This window comes from Chionomys nivalis, chromosome 16 (assembly GCF_950005125.1).
Source record: "Chionomys nivalis chromosome 16, mChiNiv1.1, whole genome shotgun sequence".
Taxonomy (NCBI): Eukaryota; Metazoa; Chordata; class Mammalia; order Rodentia; family Cricetidae; genus Chionomys; species Chionomys nivalis.
Window position 1 is genome coordinate 33492596 of NC_080101.1, and position 22065 is coordinate 33514660.

Below are 22065 nucleotides of genomic sequence, written 5' to 3' on the forward strand. Positions count from 1 at the left end.
TTCAATACTGGAAAACAATGTTGGAAGGAGAACTAAGTCCCAAAGTTATCTTCTGAACTCCACATCACACACATACACACAATAATTCAAAGCAAAAAAATACAGGTTATCCTCAGGAAGAGTTTAAATCCATTTTAGGATACACAAGACACTGTCTCAATACAAACAAATAAACATGACAAATGAGACTAAAAAATTTTTAGCCAATTTAACCAAAAGAAAGAGATGAAAAGACATAAATGAATTCAGATGATGAATAAGAGTAGAAAGAAAAAGGAAAACATATAACAACTATTATAACAGATAGCAATGAAATCCAGAAAAATCATACATGCATATCTTAAAAACATGTATTCTACCCAACTGTAAAATCTAAAAGAACTGAATGTATTTCTAGGTGACTTGACTTACTTAATTTAAACCAAATGAGATAAGTGTGTGTGTGTGTGTGTGCAAAAACAGTAATAATAAATCTCCTGACTAAAAATGCTCTGGATGAATTCAAAACAGAATTCTGCCAGACCTTTAAAGAACTAAAACCAATACTTCTTAAAATATTCAATAAAGCAGAAAATAATCCCAAAAGTCCTCCATAAAACACTTGCAAACCACATTTGAGAGTATATTAGAAAAGATTGTCCATTGACATTAGTTTGTCTTCATTTCAGGGATGCAGGGATGGACACAAATACACAAATCAATACTGTAATTCGTCTCATAAATGGACTCAAGGACAGAAATTGCATAATACAGGAGATGCAGGACAGGCCTTGACAAAACACACCCTCATTATAAAAACTCTGGACAGATTAGGGATGGGGTGGACACACCTGAACACAGTAAAGACTGTGAGTGGCAAACCTGTAGTCAACTTTATGCTAAAAGAAGAAAATTTTGAAGAATTCCCACTAAACTCAGGAACAAAAGAAAAATATGCACTCTCTTTATTTCTAAGCAATGTAGCTAATGCTAAAAGGTGCATCGCAGCCTGCTAAGGAGAGTTCATTAATAGTCTCGCTCCGCTGTGGATTGTACACACTACAATAGTGACCACTGGACTTGCTTTGCTAATACAATAGTGGCTTGACTATTTGGGGACTGATCAACTACTTTCTGATTGGATTTGAGGACTGCTTAATTTGAGGTAATACATGCCTATGACTGGGTAGGTCAAAAGCTTTTGGGAGGATCTACAATCGATACTTTGGTAAAGGAACATGTAGTCAAATTCCCTTCTAAATATTCAAGCTTATACTCATAGACTAATGCTTCTCTTCACCTTGGTCAGATAAGTTACTTTTTGTAGTAGGTGATGGTTAAAACAGAAACTCATTGCTGGTCACTGTTTTGAAAATAAGTAGACTGTAGAGTGCTCAATTCTGTGTGGGACATCTATATCACCCCATCAGAGGCCCAGAGAACACCGTGTAAGAAGGGGCAGGAAGGCTATATAAACAGGATGCTCTCAACTGGGCATGACATGACTGTTGCACTCATGACTCATAAGTGACTTTGGCTACAGTTACCTGCAGAATATCTGCAAAGAACTGGATCTGTTGACATTCATCATGGATGAGGAGGGACTGATGAAGGCTCCTACTGCTCTGTGAGAACTATTAGTAATAGCTGCCATGGTAAGTAGTCCCCTACCCATTCTCATAAAACAACCCTAATTAAATTCAGTGACTTAAAAAGAAAAAGACATAGAAATAGGAGACAAGATGGGAAGAAAAATGGGCTCTGTAATGGGAGGTTTTTCATCCCACCTGGTCCCACAGCCACTTTACAATTCAAAGGCTTAATATTAATTGCATACTGTTTGGCCTATTGGCTCAGGCTTACTATGAACTAGTTTTTAAAGCTTAAATTAATCCATTTCTATTAGTTTATATTTTACTGCGAGGCTTGTGGCTTGTCACCTTACACCAATTACTTCAAAAGGATGACGGGCATTGAGGCTTCTTATGGAGTAGCCATTTGGACAAGAAACTGCTCTTGCCTGGACTGCTTGATGCTATGCTCTATAAACTGATCGTGTAGGACCCACAGAGAAATAACCGCTGAACTTGCCTAAAGGCGAGACGATCCTTTAGGGTTTCTGCTTCCATGAAAGAGTCTGCCAGACATTCTTCAGGACACAGAAGAAAATGACTGACAAACTGCCAATACAGGCAGAACTGTCTTTGGAATTTCCTGCTTCATGGAAAAGTCTGCTGGATACTATGGGCCTGAGGACTGAAGATAGATGCCCCAAGGGTACAGAAAGGGTACAGAAGAAGTTTGGCGACTGTCTAGGCAATGAGATGTCTCCGTCAATTCTAGAGTTTTGGAAGTTGCTTACAATGTACTTCCTGTTTACTTAGGTAATATCATATCCTTCTGAAGTCTTTGATGGAGTTGAAGAATAGATAGTTATAATTATAGTTTTCCTTAGTTATGATAAAGTAGATATAAAATATTGTAACTGTAATTCTTTCTTGATACATGTGTTGTTATCTGTAATTTTCTGTGTTAAAGTTAAAACGTTCCTTTTTATTTAAACAGAAAATAGAGGCAATGTGGGATTCTCCTCTGTATGCTGTGATTACCATTGATTAATAAAGAAACTGCTTTGGTCCTATAGTAGTGCAGAACACACATAGGCAGGCAGGAAAAAACTAGACTGAATGCTGGGAGAAAGAAGGTGGAATCAGGGAGACGCCATGGAACTGCCACCAGAGACAGACAAGCTGAAACCTTGCCAGTAAGCCACTGCCATGTGTCAATACACAGATTTATGGAAATGGATTGAATTAATATGTAAGAGTCAATAAGAAACTAGAACTAATAGGACAAGTAGTGATTCAATTAATATAGATTCTGTGTGGTTATTTTGGGAGTCTGGGCAGCTGGGAAATGAACAAGCAGCCTTGTACAACAGGATAAATGGGTAGATGTTTTAAATCTACTTTTAAACCAAAAAAAACAACTACTAGTCTTAAATATTTTACATTGGTATGGATTTTTGTATACTGATACAAATTTAAAGCTAATTTTGTTTTATTGCATGTATATTTCTACTCTTGCTTAAGGTATTGTGTTTATGCAGCTCATTCAAAAATGTAATGCATAATTAAGAAATACATACAGGTAATAGTCATCTATAATAATCAAATTTATACTAATGTTAGGTATGTTTTTCAAGGTCATAAACAGATATATTTATATAGATGAATGGTATCTAAACACCTAAAAAAACCTACAGAAAATGGCATTTAATACGTTTACTAACCTAAGATTTTCCACGACAGTGAGACATTTCTGTTCCTGAAAGCACCAATCTACTTCAGAAAAGATGATGGGCATTGAAAAAACTCCACATGGAGTTTGCTTTCTTTATGGCGAAAACTAGCCATCTGGGTAAAGAAACTGCCCTTGCCTTGACTATTGACAGTATACTTCCTGCTTCTCAGAAAAGTCTATCAGATATACTAGGCCTGTAGGCCTGAGTTGAATGCTCCATTGTCACAGAAGAACCTAGGGTGGCTGTCCAGATAGCCAGATGTCCCTGTCATTAGGTAACATTTCACCCATCTGGTGTCTTTGTTGGAGTTAAAGACTAAATGATTAGACTTAAAGTTCTCCTTAGTGAGGATAGAAAGTGAATTAGGTTCAACGCTTTAGAGTCACCATGATAAGATATATAACTGAGTATTTTCTCTAAATTTGCCAAATACAAATGTGCTGGATACTGGAACTGTAATTCTTAGTTAATAACTGTTTTGTTGTATACAATTTTACTATGCTAAAATTAAAACCTTCCTTTTTAATTAGGAGAAAAGGGAAATGCTATGGAATAATCCCTTTGTATACTGTAAAGATCTGTCACTCGAGTTGGTTTAATAAAACGCTGACTAGTCAGTAGCTAGGCAGGAAGTACAGGTGGGACAACCAAACTCAGCATGCTGGGATGATGGAAGGCAGAGACAAGGGAGATGCCAGCTGACACAGGAAACAGCACATGTAGAAAATGAAGCAACAAGCCATGGACCACATAGCAGAGTGTAGATAAGCAATATGAGTTAATCTAGTCTAAAAGTTAGCTAGTAACAAGTCTGAACTATTGGTTGAGCATTTATAATTAATATAAGCCTTAGTGTGGTTACTTGGGAGTGGCTGGTGGGAAAGAAACCAACAGTGGAGTCTCTTCACAGCAATCAAAACCCTAACTAAGACACTGCTTCTGGCTTTCTACCTCAGTCTACATTCATATCACAGGTATATTACCTTCAGCTTCTCTCTCCTTAAAACTTTCTTCTCTCCTCTCATGAGAACCCTTCTAGTTTCCTGACCTCGATGTGCATTCCCACATAAATTTGTATATATAAAAATTAGAAGGCAGGGGCTGTCAAGAGGACACAGTGGATAAAACTGCTTGCCTGATAAGCCTGATCACCTTAGTCTGATCCCTAGACCTCACACACTTGATGGACGTAGAGAACTGACCCTCTGAAGCTGTCATCTGACCTCCACATTCATGCTGTCACGCTCATGCCACCAAGCACACACACACACACACAAAATAATAAATGAATTAAAAGTTGGAAGTACAGAAGCAAATCATCACACCAGAAAGTGAAAAAATCAGTTTTTCTGAGCCTGGGTTACTTCATTTTTTGTATTTTTGCAGTCACATCATTTTTTCTGCAAATTTCCCAGTTTCATCTTGTAGTTGAATAAAATTTCATTGTGTATATGTATCACATTTTCTTTATCCATTCATCTCCTGATGAATATATGGAATGACTTTGTGTTCTAGCTAGTGTGACTATATCAAACATGAACAAGGATGTACCATGTATCTCTGTGAAAAGATAAAGAATCCTTTCAGTATATGACCCATAATGGTACAGTCAGGTCATATAATAATCCTATTTTTAGCTTTTTAAAAAAGTCTCCAAGGCCAGAAATCATGGGATAAAACCGGACTCTCTGAACATGGAGGACAATGAGAGCTGAAGAGAGGCCAAGGACAATGGCACGGGGTTTTGATCCTACTTCAGGTTCTGGCTTTGTGGGAGCCTAGACAGTTTGGATGTTCACCTTCCTATATCTGGATGGAGGGGGGAGGACCTTGGGCTTTCCACAGGGCAGGGAACCCTGACTGCTCCTGGGACTGGAGAGGGAGGAGAAGAGGAGTGGGGGGAGGGGGAGAGGGGCGGGAGGAGGGGGAGGGAAATGGGAGGCGGGGAGGAGGCAAAAAAAATTTTTTTTCAATAAAAAAAAAGAAGAAAAAATGTAGATATATATACTACATTGCAATAATAAAATTAATTCAATTTCCCATAAAAAAGTCTCCAAATTGATTTTCATACTTGGTGCATGAGTTTATAGTTCTGCTAAGGGAAATAAATGTTTATTTTCCCACATACAAATATTTGCTAGTTTTGTTTTCTTAGGAAGAAACATTCTGACTACATGAGATAAACCTTAGTTTTATTTTTCATTTCATTGATGGCTAAGGATATTAACCACTTCAAAATATTTATTAGCTATTTGAATTTATTCTTTTGAGAACTCTGATTCCACAGCCTATCTTTATTGGGTTGTTTTTTTCCTTGTTGTTTAGTATTTTAGTTATATTTATATTCTAGGTATGATACTGTCTTTTAACTGGGGAATCGAGACCATAATTATTCAGTTGTTACTGAAAGGCTATGATAGTTCCTGTTATTTTGATGATTTGTAGTTTGGTGTCTTTCTGTTTTCTCCAGTTTTACTATTGTTCTAATGGGGTTTATTCACTAGTCTTCCAGGTGTGTTTATCTTTCTCTTTAATCTGAAGGATTCCTTCAAGTATCTTTGGTAGAACTGACTTATTTAGGGTTCATGAGTTCTGTTAACATACTTTCATCATGGAAAGCTTTGCTTTCTCCTTCAGTTCTGACATAGTTTTGCTGCATATAATTGTCTGGGTTGGCAATTGCTAGTCCTCTTCTTCATATTCTCTCTCTCTCTCTCTCTCTCTCTCTCTCTCTCTCTCTCTCTCTCTCTCTCTCTCATACACACACACACGTACACATATACACACATTATGTATTGAGACATTATTATGGTGGTTTTTTCTTCTTCTTTTATACTTTCTTTTAAAATTGAAAATAGATATTTTTCATGCAATGTATTTTGATTAGTTTCCTCTCCTCCAACTCCTCCAAGATCCTCCCCATAGACCCAAATTCACACACTCTTTTGCTTTCTCTCATTAGAAAAGAAACAAGAAAACAATAGCAATAGTAATAATAATAATAACAATAATAACACAAATAGGATAAAATGAACAAATTAACTGACAAAACAAAGATCTATAGGAAAACACATATAGATGCAGAAACACCCACACAGAAGTCCCATAAAAGCAAAATTGGAAACCATAATATGTAAGAAAAATACCTGCGGAGTTAAAAAATATTCCCAGACAAAGCATTATAAGACAAAACTAAACCTCCCAAAATTCCACCAATTTTGTTTTGAGTTGACAGTCTACTACTGGACATGGTGCTTGCCCTTAAGAGTTATCTGTATACCCAGTGAGACTCCAATGGAGAAAGCTATCCTCCAGTATTCTTCTTCAATTAGAACATTGTTTTTTTAAAAAATCACTATCAATGAGTAAAGAAACAATAAAGTCATGGTCAAATAAAAAATTAGTCACCTCTCTAGTGCCCAGCATTCTAGGAGGTCACTGACTGTAGTGTGTCAACTAATATATTAGTTACATTGGGTTTGATTGGAGCGGAGAAAGACAAAAGAAAACAAAAGACACAGAGGAAAAGATCAGTAATTGATATTGAGTTGACAGCAAGAAAGTGGAGAAAGGATATTCATAGAAGAGAGAATGGTGAGGGCAAAGCGGGCAAGGAGGGGCAGGCAGCCTTGGTTAAGAAAGACAGGCCGAGTCCAGAGCGAACGAGTGAGTGAGAGGCTGTTGGACAACAGGAGCAGAGAGAGATCAATGCCTAAATCAAAGAGACCTGTTTTCCTCAAGCTCCCCGGGCTTCTGAAAGTGAAGTTGAAAAAAGAAAGGTAAAGAGGAAAAAAGAAAAACCTGTGAAGCCTGACGAGACTTCTAGTTCTTTGGCATCTTCCACGCAGAGCCTCAGTGGCCGACTGGAAAAACACGGTACATCGGTGTGGATATGTGTGTACTGTGTGTAAATGCTTTACAGGAAAATTCGAATAGACAGTAGAGAATATTGGATGGATCTAGAAGGTGAAATGAAACCAGGGAGAGTTACTTCTTTCCCATGGAGCGGTGGAGATAGCTGAAGGAGGAGATCTCTGACTTAGACGATGTAATTGGAAACCTGTAAAATTAAAGCCATGTCAAACCTGCACTGTTGTTGGTTTTTAAAAATCTGTCTTTTTCACACTGGATTTTGTTTTCTAAATGTTGTCTTCCAAGCTGTTGTATTTTTGGATTGCAGAACAGTTTGTAAGATGAATACTTTTCTATAAATGTGCATTATTAACTTGTTGTAAGTGAAGCTAATTGTCAAGTTTATGAAGGAAGACAGCTTTGCGCCCCTACCTACTGTAAAATAAAATCAGATCATTATAAGCTGAAAATAAAAGGAAGGGGTAAATATATACAGTCAAATGATAAATGCCTTTCATAGCTCTGGGGAGGCTGAGATACAGATATTCTGAAATAGGACTTTTGGGGGAAAGGGAAATTAGCAAAGGAAGGAGGTAGGAAACAGAATGAAATGTGGAATGTAGGCACTGCACATAGATGTTGTCTAGCCTGTCTGCTGATTTGCTGGCATCTGTTCTGATAGCAGACTGAGTATGTTATTCCTAATTTAGCAGGGGTGTCATTTGCTCTGTTTTCTAAGAATGTAGTTTACAGAGTCTCGGGAGTTCAGTTGCCTCGCTGCCATCAAAGCGTGGGACACTTGGAGACGGCGTACTGCTGCTTCTTTTGCCCTGGTGGGCACCTTAAATCTCTGCTTCAAGCTACTGGGTCTGCTCTGGCACCAGATTCCCTGTCAGACTCACTGTTCCGCTCTTCAGCTCTCTAGCGGGTCAGTTCTGATCACGTGAACTGGGCCCGCACATCTTCTTTCTTCTGCCTTCTATGCTGCTGAGTCCTGTGGTCATCCATGCCCACTTCCTGCTCAGTTTTCTACTTCTGCTCCAGGATTTCCTTGACTCCATAGATACGGGCTTCACACTCTGCACTATGCGAATCAGTGTCTGTTCTAAATTTAATTTAGAAATTAAAGATGTGTAGGGTTGAGAAAACACGGTAAGGTTGGATAGATGTTGTCTTAGTTTGGGCTTTTATTGCTGTGAAGAGACACCATGACCACAGAAACTCTTACAAAGAAAACATTTAATGGACCGTGGCTCGCTTACAGTTTCAGAGGTTCAGTCCATTATGATCATGAACGGGAGCATGGTAGAGTCCAGGCAGACGTGGTGCTGAAACTGATACGGGTACATCTTGCAGGCAACAGGAAGTCAACTGAGGGAAGTTTGAGAAAGAGACCTCAAAGCCCACACCAACAGTGACACACTTTCTCCAACAAGGTTACACCTCCTAATTATGTTGCTCCCTTTGGGGGCCATTTTCTTTCAAACCACCACACATGTCATGGTTCATTTGCTCAAATACCTGGACTATGAAGTATCAATTAGTGAACCCTAATGTAAACTATGGACTTTTGGGTGATTATTAAGTGTGAATGCAGGCTCATCAATTCTAACAAATGTTCCCCTGTGTGGAGGGTTATCAAAAATTTGTGTACTTTTAGCTTAATTTTACTGTCAACCCCATATATTCCTAAAATCTTACCTTTAAAAAAATAATGCATTTTAAGAATTTAGATTTGCTAAAAAATCTGTGCAGAAAGTACAGGGAGTCCCCACAATTTCCAATACTTCCAAATGTCCAAAAACACCTTCATTTGTTGGGCCATTATTTAATACTAAGCTTTATGGGGAGAAGCTAGATGATTCCCTTTTAAGATCTAATGTAGCAAAGCAAGGGCATCTGTTTCCATCACTCCCACTAGCCATCAGCCACAGAAGCCCTGGTTAATATCATGTAATACAATAAAGCAAGGATGGAAACAAAATAAAATGGTGAGGGAAGCATGGGTTGAAGCTATGGGTTTGGGTTTCCTTCCAGAGGGATCCATGGACCACATGGAGCCAAGACTGCTGGAACGCCGCAACCAGAAAACTTCTCTTATTTGTTAGTGAAAAGGGCAAATAAACAGCTGGATGAAATAATGGAAACAACTCAAGATACGAAAATAGACTATAACAAAGAAATAGAATCACAAAAGAAAAATCCTCCAATTAAAATAAAACTGGAAAGAAAAATTAGGAAGTCAGACAAAATCCTCAGAGGTAAGCCCCAAGTGTTGAAGATTAAGTAGATGAAAGAGATAGTGCAGTCAAAGGGATTATTAAATAAAAAATAATCCAGGCACAAAATATTCAGGAAATCTGAAACAAAACAACAACAACAAAAAAAACAGACAAAACCAGTATATAATATAGGAGAAAAAGAGGAAAAAAGACACAGACAATATTTTGATACAGACAATATTTTAAACAAAATCAGAAAATCTCTCATCTAAAGGAGGTGCCTATCGAGATACAAGAAGCATACAAAACAAAAAAAAAATGGCACTATGAAATGAAATTCCCCCATGACATGCTATCAAATACTAAATGTATAGAATAAAGAATATTAAAAACTGGATCTCTGTGAGTTTGAGGTCAGCCTGGTCTACAGAGGGAGTGCTCCAAAGGTACACAGAGAAACACTGTCTCAAAAAATCAAAAGAAAAAAAAAAGCTGAAATGGAAAAAACCAAGTAACATATAAAAGGCAAACCTATAAGAATTTCCTAACTTTTCAAGGGAGACTTGGAAAGCCAGAGGGGATTGGCCAAATGTGTTCCAGAAACTCTAAGAGTTCACAGATGCTAGCTCAGACTACTATACCCATCAAAGCTACCAATCATATTCCTTATAAAAACCAAATTTAAACAATTTCTATCTACCAATCCAGCTCTCCAGAGGCATCAGAAGGGAAACCTCAGACTGAAAAGGTTAACCACATCTAAGCAGGCATGGGAAGAAATAACCTCAGAACAGTAAAGCATTAAAATACAATACTCATTACTAACCCGTAATGTCAGTGTTGTAAATTCCCCTCTAAAAAGACACAGACTAACAGATTATGTTATAAAACAGGATTCATTTTTTGCTGCATTCAAGAAACACACCTCACCATCAAGGATAGATATCACTGCAGGGTAAAAGGATAGAAATCACTATAAAGAAAGAGTATAGAAAAAGATATTCCATGCAAACAGACCAAGAATCAGGTGTTGTCATTTTATCTGACAAAACAGACTTTAATCAACCTAATCAGAAGAGAGAGAAGGAAACTAAACAGCCATCAAAGGAAAGACCCACCAAGAGTGTATTGCAGTTCTAAACAACACAAGGGCACCCAAGTTCTTAAAAGAAACACCACTACAGATGAAATCACATGTGTGATCCTACACAGTGATAGTGAGTGATTTTAATACTTTACCATTGCTAACAGACAAGTCATTCAGGAAAAAAAATAAGACTTGGAATGCTAGCCGGGCGATGGTGGCGCACGCCTTTAATCCCAGCACTCGGGAGGCAGAGGCAGGTGGATCTCTGTGAGTTCGATACCAGCCTGGTCTACAGAGCTAGTTCCAGGACAGGCTCCAAAGCCACAGAGAAACCCTGTCTCGAAAAAACCAAAAAAAAAAAAAAAAAAAAAAAAAGACTTGGAATGCTAGATTTAAATAATATTATAAACAAAATGGACTTAGCCAACTTCTACAGAACATTTCACATAAACACAAAAGAATAAACTTTCCTCTTATCAGCTTATAGATCTTTCTCCAAAAGTGACCACATACTTGGAAACAAAGCAAATCTCAACAGATATAAGATAAATAAAATAACACCCTGCATCCTATCTGATCCCTATGGATTAACACTGGATATCAACAACAATAGAATGGGAGAAAATATACAAATTTATGGAAAATGAGCTCACTACTGAGTAAAAAATTATTTAAACATACAACAAGAAAGAAATTGAAAATGTTTTAAAATTGAATGAAAATGAAAACATACTAGTTGAGTCTCATGGGATATAACGAAGGGAATTCTAAGAGGCAGTAATCAACAATCATTGGTCATTGATATTTCTCAACATCAAAGTTCTCAATTCCCCAATTTAAAAAAAAAACACAAACTAACAGAACAGTTTCAAAAACAAGATTTAGCTTTCTGCTACATCAAAGAAACGTACCTGGGGCAACAGGTTGGAAAAATACATCCCAAGCAAATGAACCTAAGAAGCAAGCTGGTATAGCCATTTTAATATCTAACAAAATAAACTTCAGACTAAAACTAACCAAAAGAGACTGAAAAGGGCACTACATATTCATCAAAGGAAAAACCTGCCAAGAAGACATTTAAATTCTTAACATCTATGCCCTAAACACAAGGGCACCAAGTTTGTAAAAGAAACATTGACCCTCACACACTGACAGTGGAAAACTTCAATACTCTTCTCTCGCCAATGACCATGTCATCTGGACGAAAACTAAACAGAGCAAAACAAAAACTAATAGACATTCTAAAACAAAAGGACCTAGCAAATTTTCACAGAACATTTTATCCAAACACAAAAGATAAGCCTTCTTCTCTGAACTTCATGAAACTTTCTCAAAAATTGATCACATACTTGAACATAAAACAAGTCATAAAAAATACAAGAAAACTGAAATACTCCCTGTATCCTACCAGACCAGAATGGATGAAAGTTGGACATCAAAAACAATAGAAACAACAGAAAGCTTACAAACCCATGAAAACTGAACAATTCTCTACTGAGTGAAAAAAGATCAAGACAGAAATTAAGAAATAAAGTAAAGGGCTGAAAATATGGTGCAGCTGTTTAAAGATAGGCTCACAATCAAAAATAGAAAGAAATAAAGACTTTCTATAATGAGTAAAAATAAATACACAACATACTCAAACTTATGGAACACAATGAAAGCAGCACTAAGAGGAAAGTTTATAGCACTAAGTACTTACATAAAGAAAAACTCATACTAACAACTTAACAACACACTTGAAAGCTCTAGAACAAAAAGAGGAAATCATACCCAAAAGGAGTAGTAGCAAGAACTAATCAAATGCAAGGCTGAAATCAATAAAATAGAAACACACAAATATAAAGAATCAATCAAATAAAGAGTCTTTTCTTTGTGAAAAATCAGTAAGATCAACAAATCCTTATCCAAATTGACTAAAAGATACAGAGAGATTATCCAGATTAACAAAATCAAAAATGAAATGGGACAAAACAACAAACACTGAGGAAATCCAGAGAATCAAAAGGACATATTTTTTTTTAAAAAAAACAACCCTCTACTTTAATAAGAAGTCTAAAAGAAAATGATAACTTTCTTGATAGATACCACTTACTAAAGTTAAATCAAGATCAGTTAAACAGACCTTTGATCCCTAGTGAAATAGAAGTAGTCTCTGAAAATCTCCCAAGGGGGTCGAAAGCCCAGGGCCAAATGCTTTTAGGACAGAATCTACCAGACTTTTAAAGAATAATCCATGTTAATATTCCTAAAATTATTTCACAAAATGGAAATAGAAGGAACATTTCCAAATTCTTTCGATGAGGCCATAGTTATCCTGATACCCAAACTACATAAAGACCCAACAAAAAATAATTACAGACCAATTTCCTCTATGAACAAAGGTATAACAATACTGAATAAAATATTTGCAAACCGAATTTAAGATATATCAAAAAGTCCATCCTCCAGGATTAAGTAGGTTTCATCTCAGAGATGCAGAAAAGGTTCAATGCGTGAAAATCAATAAGTATAATCTACCATATGCACAAACTGACCAAAACACAAACAAAAATGATCATCTCATTAGATGCAGAAAACTCCTTTGATAAAATTTAACATCCCTTCATGATAAAAAGTCCTGGGGAGATTTGTGATACAAGAGACATATCTCAACATAATAAAGGCAGCTCACAGCAAATCCATAGTCAACATCAACTTAAATGGAGCGAAGCTCAAAGCATTTCCACTAAAATCCAAGACAGGGTTGTTCACCCTCACCATAGCTATTCAATAAGGCACCTGAAATCTTAGCTAGAGCAATTACAAAAACAGGGGAGTTTAAAGGGGATACATATTAGAAAGGAAGAAATCAGGACTTCCCTGTATTAGTTATTCCAACTGTATCCACAATTGTTTCAAAATTAAAAATTTAAAAACAAATAGCAACTAAATATTACCTAGCCAAAGCACAATTAAACTCAGAGTAATAGCTAGACTAAAAATAATAAAAAGGAAGAAAGGAAAACAGCAGATTATTATTAACCAAAATACATATAGACTGACTATTTTATTATAGGAAGGGGTCTTAATCATAAGGACATAAAATCCTAATTATGTAGGCTGGAGAAATGGGCAATCAGTTAAAATCACTGACAGCTCTTCCAGAGGACCCAGGTTCAACTCCCAACACCCACATGGCCGCTCATAATTATCTATTAACTCCAGTTCCTGGGTATCTGACACCCTCTTATGCCTTTCATGGGTGCTTGGCATGTACATGGTATACAGACATACATTCTGGCAAATATCCATGAAATGAAACTATAAAAATTCTAAGCATGTGTATACTAATTAAGAACATCATCAGAAAGAAGTGAAAACTGAGTGCAAGAAGAATTAATCAAATGCCCAATCATTGTTGAGATATCTATCCCCTCACTCAAAAATGGATAGGAAGGATGAGAGTCATTTTAATCCCAGCACTTGGGAGGCAAAGGCAGGTGGATCTCTGTGAGTTCAAGATCAGCCTAGTATACAAGAGCTAGTTCCAGGACAGGCTCCAAAGCTACAGAGAAACCCTGTCTTGAAAAAACAACAAAAATTGATAGAAACAGTCAGTACAAAATAAGCAAAGAGACAGTTGATTTGACAAACACTATCAGCCAGCATGGCCAATTCAGCAACAAACTGCATGTTATTCTCAAAATGCATGAGACATTCTTCAACATGGACAATATGGTCCACAGAACAAATTTCAACAATTTTAAAAGGCTCAACAAATAAAAAGTATATTCTCTGACCATAACACAATTAGGAAGTCAATAATTTGTAAAATATTCAAATATTTTAAAACCACATGATAAGTTTCAATAATCATCCATAAGTTAAAAAATAAGGTTAAATTAAAATCATAAAATAATTTTCTTTGAATGAAAAGGAAATCACAGGAGATTAGAAAATGTAGGTTAAAACTAAAACAGGTTGAAATTTATGATAAGACATGGTTATATTTTAAGAATTACAATGATCTTGAATCATTTATTTTATTTCTCATCTAAGGTATTATTTAAAAAAAGAAAGGCAAATTTCAATCTAAAGCAATGAGATAAGAGGGGAAAGAAGTGGGTATCAGTGAATCAGACAACAAACACAAGATATGTTGCTGATTTGGCCTTTCAAAAAATTTCCCAAGCATAATCTTAAACTCATTCTGAAATCAGTATTTCAGTATTTTAGTTTTTAAATAAAGATGTTACAAAAAAACTATAAACAAGATTCATATATATAATATATATAGTAGTAAAGAAAATATCTAATTAAATGTGGCAATATATAATAGAATAATAGATCATGACTAAATAGTTTTCATCCAAGGATGCAAGATTGGGTTAGAACTAGAAAATCAATATAATTTCTCATAGCAAAAAATTAAAGTTAGAACCTTCTATTGACACAGGAAAAAGCAACTGACCAAAACCAACATCCATTTTAAAATCTATTTTCCCAAATGTAGTAATAGAACATCCTCACAATGATATGAGGCAACCACTAAGCACATGAAGCTAGAATGTATATATGGAAGGGATTATCGTTCTCATATACTGATATCAGGGATTTAATAGCATGGAAGCTGTTAATAAGAGGTCTTAGTTTGGGTTGCGATGACTCTAATGAAACACCATGACCAAAAGCAAGTGGGGGAGAAAGGATTTATTTGGTTTATGCTTCCACATCACTGTTCATCATTGAAGGAAGTCATGGCAGGAATTTTAGTTGGGCAGAAACAAGGACAAATGCAGAAGCCATGGAGGAATGCTGCTTACTGGCTTGCTCCTTATTTTATATTATATTTATGCACTTAACAACACAAGAATGAACACCTTCCCTCAGAACAGCACAAAGAAATTTGCCCTCATGTTTGCATATAATATTAGACAAGGATTGTGCATACTAAGAAAGTCATGAAAATTGAACAGAGACAGTGAGGACGATTGTAAACGCCACAGGGAAACATATTATGCTTGTTTAAAAATACATATATACTATATGTGAATGTACATATATAAATACTTTATTTAAATGAATTTATGCTACTTGGAATGATAATGCTCCCCTAGGGGCAATAGACTATCTAACAAAAACCCCATATCAGACATAGGAAACGTCACTTCAAGTTTTTGGTCAGGGGAGTTTAAGCATCTCCTGGATATATATAGACTATTGCTATTGCTCTTGGCTTCCTGCTGGAAGTTAAAGCTACGATCTCATGGCTGAAGGCACTACACACTTCACACAAAAGATTTAGAAGAATCTAGCTGGCACTGGCCTAGAAGGCTCCTTTCTGAGAACTAGCTCTTATAGCATCTAAAAATACAATACAAACTACCAAGGCAGAAAAACTATTAACAGTACTATCAGCTCTAAAACCTATGGATCACAAAAATGGGCTGCATGGCATGATGTCCCCAAGGATACAATGGTGACACTTATTTCTTAGGGTAATCAACAACCATCTAATTGTACTTAAGGCCTTTTTTAATAGAAGGTAATTCACCCTCTGATACTGGACACCCATGAGTGGTAACGTAACGGACCTAAAGAAGAATCTGTAATTTCCCCAAACAATTATAATTCCCAACTGCATTCTAATTTCCTCAACTGCAGTCTAAATCTCAGCATACATGTCCATATATCTGCAGATAAGTACAGCTCTTACTCCTCACCAAAGAACCTTCTTCGTGTAGCGGATGGGAACCATTGCTGAAAGCCACTGCTGAAAGTCAGGATGCAGAGACCAGCTGACTGTGGGGTGCCCACAGATACAGCTACAGTATAACACCCATACTTAGGGCACAGGAAAGAGGACAAAAAGTAGACAACAAACTCAAACAGATATTTTACGTGACTACACAAATGGCCAACTAGCTTATGGAAAGAAGACAAACGTTAGGATTCAAACTGTAAGAAGGGATTATAGTTCTCAAATACTGATGGCAGAGATTTAATAGCATGGAAGTTGTTAATAACGGGTCCTAGCTAGGGTTACTAACTAATGAAACACCATGTCCAAAAGCAAGTTGGGGAGAAAAGGATTTACTTGGCTTATGTTTCCACATCACTGTTCATCACTAAAAAGGAAGACATGGCAGGAACTTTAGCTGGGCAGGAACCTTGCTGTGGGAACTCCTTCAGCCAATGGACTTTAAGATACTGGCCCATTTCGGGAATGGTCAAATATACTATATATACAGATGTAAAAATGTGCGCTGCTCCTTGACTGCTAGATTCGGTTCCTGTTCCCCACTCATGCAGAAGACCGCTGATCTGTGAGTCTACTCCTAACTAATGAAACCTTTATTATACTCCATTCTGAGCTAGTGTGGAACTATTTTATAATCAGTAACAGATAGCACCCAATGTGGGGTAGCATATTAAAGGTTATTGGATGAAGAAGTTCCCACAGCAGAACCTGGAGGAAGAAGCTCATGCAGAGACTATGGAGGAGTGCTGCTTACTATCTTGCTCCTCATGGCTTGCTCAGCACACTTTCTTATATAACCCAGGACCACCATCTCAGGGTGGCCACATCCACATTGGGTTTGGCCCTCCAACGTCAACCACTAATCAACAAAATGCCTTATATGCTTGCCTACAGCTTGATCTTTGTAAAATTAAATTTACTCATTTATTTTACATCCTGACTACTGTTTCCCCTCCCTTCTCAACTTCCATCCCCTATCCCACTTCCCCTTGAATCCTCCCCCCCACCCCGTTCCACTTCTCCTCAGTTTCTGTTCAGAAAGAAACTGACTTCCCATGGGTATCAACAAAGCACGGCATCTCAAGACTGAGTTCTTCTCCTTGTATTAAGACTGGTCAAGACAACCTAGTATGAGGACTAGGTTCCTAAAAGTCAGCCAAAGTGTTAGGGACAGCCCCTGTTCCCATTGCTAGGAGTCCCACAAGTAGACCAAGCTACACAACTGTCACATATATGTAGAGGGTCTAGGTTGACCCCATGCAGGCTCCCTGACTCCTATACCCTGATCTTATGGAGGCATTTTCTCAGTTGAGTTTCCCAATGACTCTAGCTTATATCAAGTTGACATAAAACTGGTCAGCACAAAGGAATACATATATCTAATAAATAATTTAATCATTCAGTACTCAGATATTTGCCCAGAACATATACTCAATAGAAAAACCTGTGCAGAAATGTTCACAAGAACTTTATTTATAAAAGAAATTTGGGAATTATCTCTACAATTCCCACTAATGGTGAAAGGAGCAATGTTTTGTATTATTATTATTCATTCAAGGGAATACTCTTCTAGTATAAAGGAATAAACTATTACACACGTAACCTTAAATAATACCCTGAATACAATTGCATGATTTCATTTTTATAAAATCTAAAACAATACAAAATTAATCTGCTTATAAAAGAAACAAATGCTGACTACCTAGGACATGGAGAAGAAAAGGAGATAAGGAGAGTTTCTGGGTCAGCAGCATGCTCCTACACGGACAATTGGTAGTATTCTCATAGTTGTGCACATAGATGTAAAATTTGGTCAAGGTATATACTTCAGATATGTTCAGCCCATTTTAGGATATCATATCTCAATATTAACAGTTTAAAAATGCAATTTAGAGATGAAAATTTTTCATTGAATTTCAAAGTGCCAGGGTATTTTCAAGGTAACTCTTGTAAGTTTCTACTCACATCTGTTTCTGAAGGACCCTTCCTCAGAAAGTCCATCCTACTGTATTAGCCTGCCCAAAGATACCCTGTTCTATGTGTCCCTCTAATTGCATGCATGTGGGAAACCTCTAACAGCTCTGATAAACGGCTCTGAGTATATCAAAAGATGGTAGATTTTTCTATTCTATGTACTGTGTATTGTTAATACATAGCCTGGAACAGTAGGAGGTTTGTTCAGTGGCTGTGCCAGGGGAAAACCTGGAGGGAGCTCTACAGAGAAACTGCAGACTTCAAGGGAACTTTTGAATTTGGAAATTAAGACACGTTAGGCTTCCACCTGGAGTCCGTGTTTAGAAAAGCAGGGTCAGAGGCACAGCTGTTGTGGAGTGGGTGAAAGCAGGGAAGCTGTTCAGTTGGGGTTGGCATGATTGAGAGCAGAGACAGGGAGCTGCAGGCAGTCCTCCTTCCTCAGCAGCCAAGTAAACAAGAGCATCCCTCCTCCTGAGGACTCAGAGGGAAACAACTGAAAGCTAGGATCATAAAACCTGAAGGAAAACATAGGATCTGTACCAGTTGCAGAATTCTGTATTAGTCCTGGCGTATATTACTGACTGAATAACCACAGGGAGGGTACTTATTTAGCCTTGGAAAATGTAGCTTCCACAGCCTTAGAGAAGGAAAAATTTGAGAGCACTATGTGCATTTTATCAAAACTGTTTGTAATTTTATACTTATTTCTGTCACAAAAGATGACCACATTTCTCTGGAATATTATTTAATTTTCAATGGTTTTTCAATAGTTCTCATTCAAATAGGAAGAACATCTTTTGTGCACTACCTGCCACTTAAAACCCTGACAATTCTGTCACCTTCAGAAGGTCGCCTTTAGAGAGGACGTCGTGGTCAGGGAGCAGGAGAGCTACTAAACTTGGGACACATTACAAGAATATATGGTGACTGCTGTGATCAAGAACTCCAGGGGGCTCTCTATCGTTCCTGCCAAGAAACTCCTCCAGTGCACAGCAATCAACAGAAACAAGGACACACAGGTTAACAGTGCCAAACAAAACAGAGAAAGAGGACAGAGAAGCAGGAAATATGAGAGAGAAAGGGGAGGCAGGGAAAGAGGAGTGAGGAGGAGAGGAGAGAGAAGAGAGAAAAGAGAGAGCGATGGTAGAGGGTGGCAGAGGAACCTCTTCAGCGAGGAGTCTTCCCATCTCCTCCTTGAGAAAACCCCTGTGGAGTTTCCAGACCAATAACTCCAACAAAGGAAAGACCAGACTTTTATAAACTTTTGAAGGACAAGGAGTTTTACATCACTTGATTCAGCTCAGCCTAGCATATGTAACAGGGCGCGTGGAGGAGCCAAGTCAGACACTCTTACCTCTCTGTCACAGGGAGAGCTTCAGGGAGATATGGCCTGATGTGACTCTGGGATTCAACCTAAAAGTGAAGAACCATGTTCTGTCATCACAAGCTGCCCAGAGCATATTTCTGCTGAAGTCTTTTTCAGTGTCAGAGTTTGAACCCATAAAACACACTGTGCCAGCATTCTACCATCCCCAGCCCTTTTACTCAGAGACAGGGTCAGGCTAAGTTACCCAAGCTAGCCTTGAACTTGCTTTGGAACTCAGGAAAGCTTTGAAACTATGATCTGCCTGCTTTAGCCTCCCAAGTATTTAAGATTACAGGCTTGTGCCCTCAGGCTCTCCTACTTCTGATGCTTCTGATGCCATTTCTATCTTAGCCTGTTTAATCAAAACATTTGACAATGTCCCTGGCATCCTTCCTTTCCTCCTCTCCATCCAGCTTTGACCTCCAGTGTTTTTATTTTGTTACTCTTCCCTTTGTAATTTCTTCCCTACCATTTCATTTTATCTCTTATGGCAATATTTTATCTATACCTTGGCCATTCTGTTTTCATAGCATGGAAATTCAAACTGTATTCTTTTATAGAGCATGGAGTCACCTAGGGTAGATGAGTGCAATAGATTAAAGGACCAAATTTCCTGCCTGCAGGAATGTCAAGAAAATTCAAGCAAGGCCAGCTCAAGAAAGAAGGTAAAAACAAGGCAGGTCATTAGTGGTCGTGTTTTTCTTTTCCTTCTGTTGCTGTGATAAAATACTTGTAGAAAGCAACTTATGGAAGAAAGGGGTTTGTTTAGCTTATACTTCCAGGTTATAGTTTAATCACTGAGGGAAGTCAGGGCAAGAACTCAAGCAGGAGCTTGAAGCAGAAACCACAGGGAAATGTTATTTGTTGGCTTGATGATTTAGCTAATCTAGGAAGTAGCCTAGAAAACTATGCTCAAAATGGAGTATGGATGTTTGTCTTTATTTGGTGTGCTAGTTACAAGTTGTTATGGATAATGGTCAGGAAAAAAGCTAAACAAAGGAGATTAGATTCGGGTTCTTGTTTTGAAAAGAAAAAAGGGAAAATGCTGTGGGATAATGTTCTTATATATTGTAAAATTTGTCACTCATATTGGTTTAATAAAATTCTGATTGGCCAGTAGCCAGGTAGGAAGTATAGGTGAGGCAACCAGACTAGGAGAATTCTGGGAAGAGGAAAGGCAGAGACGCAATAACCAGCCAGATACAGAGTAAGCAAGATGAGAACACCTCACTGAGCAAATGTACCAAGTCATGTAACTAGACATAGAAAAGAATTATGGGTTAATTTAGGTTGTAAGAGTTAGTTAATAATAAGCTTGAGCTAATAGGCCAAATGGTTTATAATTAATATAAGGCTCTGTGTGTTTCTTTGTGGCTGAATGACTGAGGGATTGGGCAGGACAGAAACTTCCATCTACACATTTTACAGAGTGCCTAGATCAGTTCTATGCAGGCTCCCTAGTTGTTGGTATAGTCTATGTGAGACACTATGAGCCCAGGTTAATTGATTCTGTAACTTTTCTTGTGGTGTTCTTGAATCCTCTGGTTCCTACAATCTTTTCTCCCCCTCTTCTGTGGGATTCCTTGAGCTCTGCCTAATGTTGGATGTGGGCCTGCATCTGTCTTCATCAGAAGCCTCTCTGATGACTACTGGGTTAACCACCAATCTACGAGTATAGCAGAATGTCACTAGGCATCATTACACTGATTTTCTTTCCTCTAGTCTTGTTTTGTTTTGTCCTAGGTCTCTGGGTCACCCAGGTTGTGGATCCTGGGGGTCCAGGCAGTGCCAGAGGTGGGCTTACTCTCCTGGCATGGGTTTTAAGCTAGACTAGTAATTGGTTTGCTTCTCCCCCATTTTTAGGCCACCCTTAACCCAGCACATCCCATAGACAGTACAGACTGTAGGTTGAAGGTTGTGTGGCTTGGCTGGTTGCCCACTCCCTCCACTTAAAGTCTTGCCTGGTCACAGGAGATGGCCAGTTCAGGCTAAGTATCCACTATTGCTAGGAGTCTTAGCTGGGGTCATCTTTGTAGATACTTGGGAGAGTCCTCTGTACCAGGTTTCTTTTCTAATGAGAGACAGTAAGGAGATGAATGGAGATGGGAAGGGAGGTGGAGAGTTACTGGGAGAAGTAGAGGGGCTGGAAACCATAATCAGGATATAGTAAATGAAAAGAAAATCCATTTTTTAATAAAAATAAAATTATTTTTGAAGTATTACTTTATTTAAAAATGACAACCCCCACAAACATGTACATAGACCAGTCTGATCTAGATAATTTTTCGATTCAGGCTTTCATCTCTGATAGCTCTAGGGTGTGTCAAATTAAAGATTAAAATTAACCACAATAGATAGAATGGATGGAGAGGAGCAGATAGAGGAGACTGGGGTTCTCATCCTTGTCTCTCAGAGCTGTGACAGGGGAAGGTGAGGTAAGTATAGTGGACTATGTGATGAGAGGCAGCACTACATGTTAGGGGACAATGTTAAAATGACTGCTACTTGGTGTCCACCAACCAGAGCAGGGTCAACTCT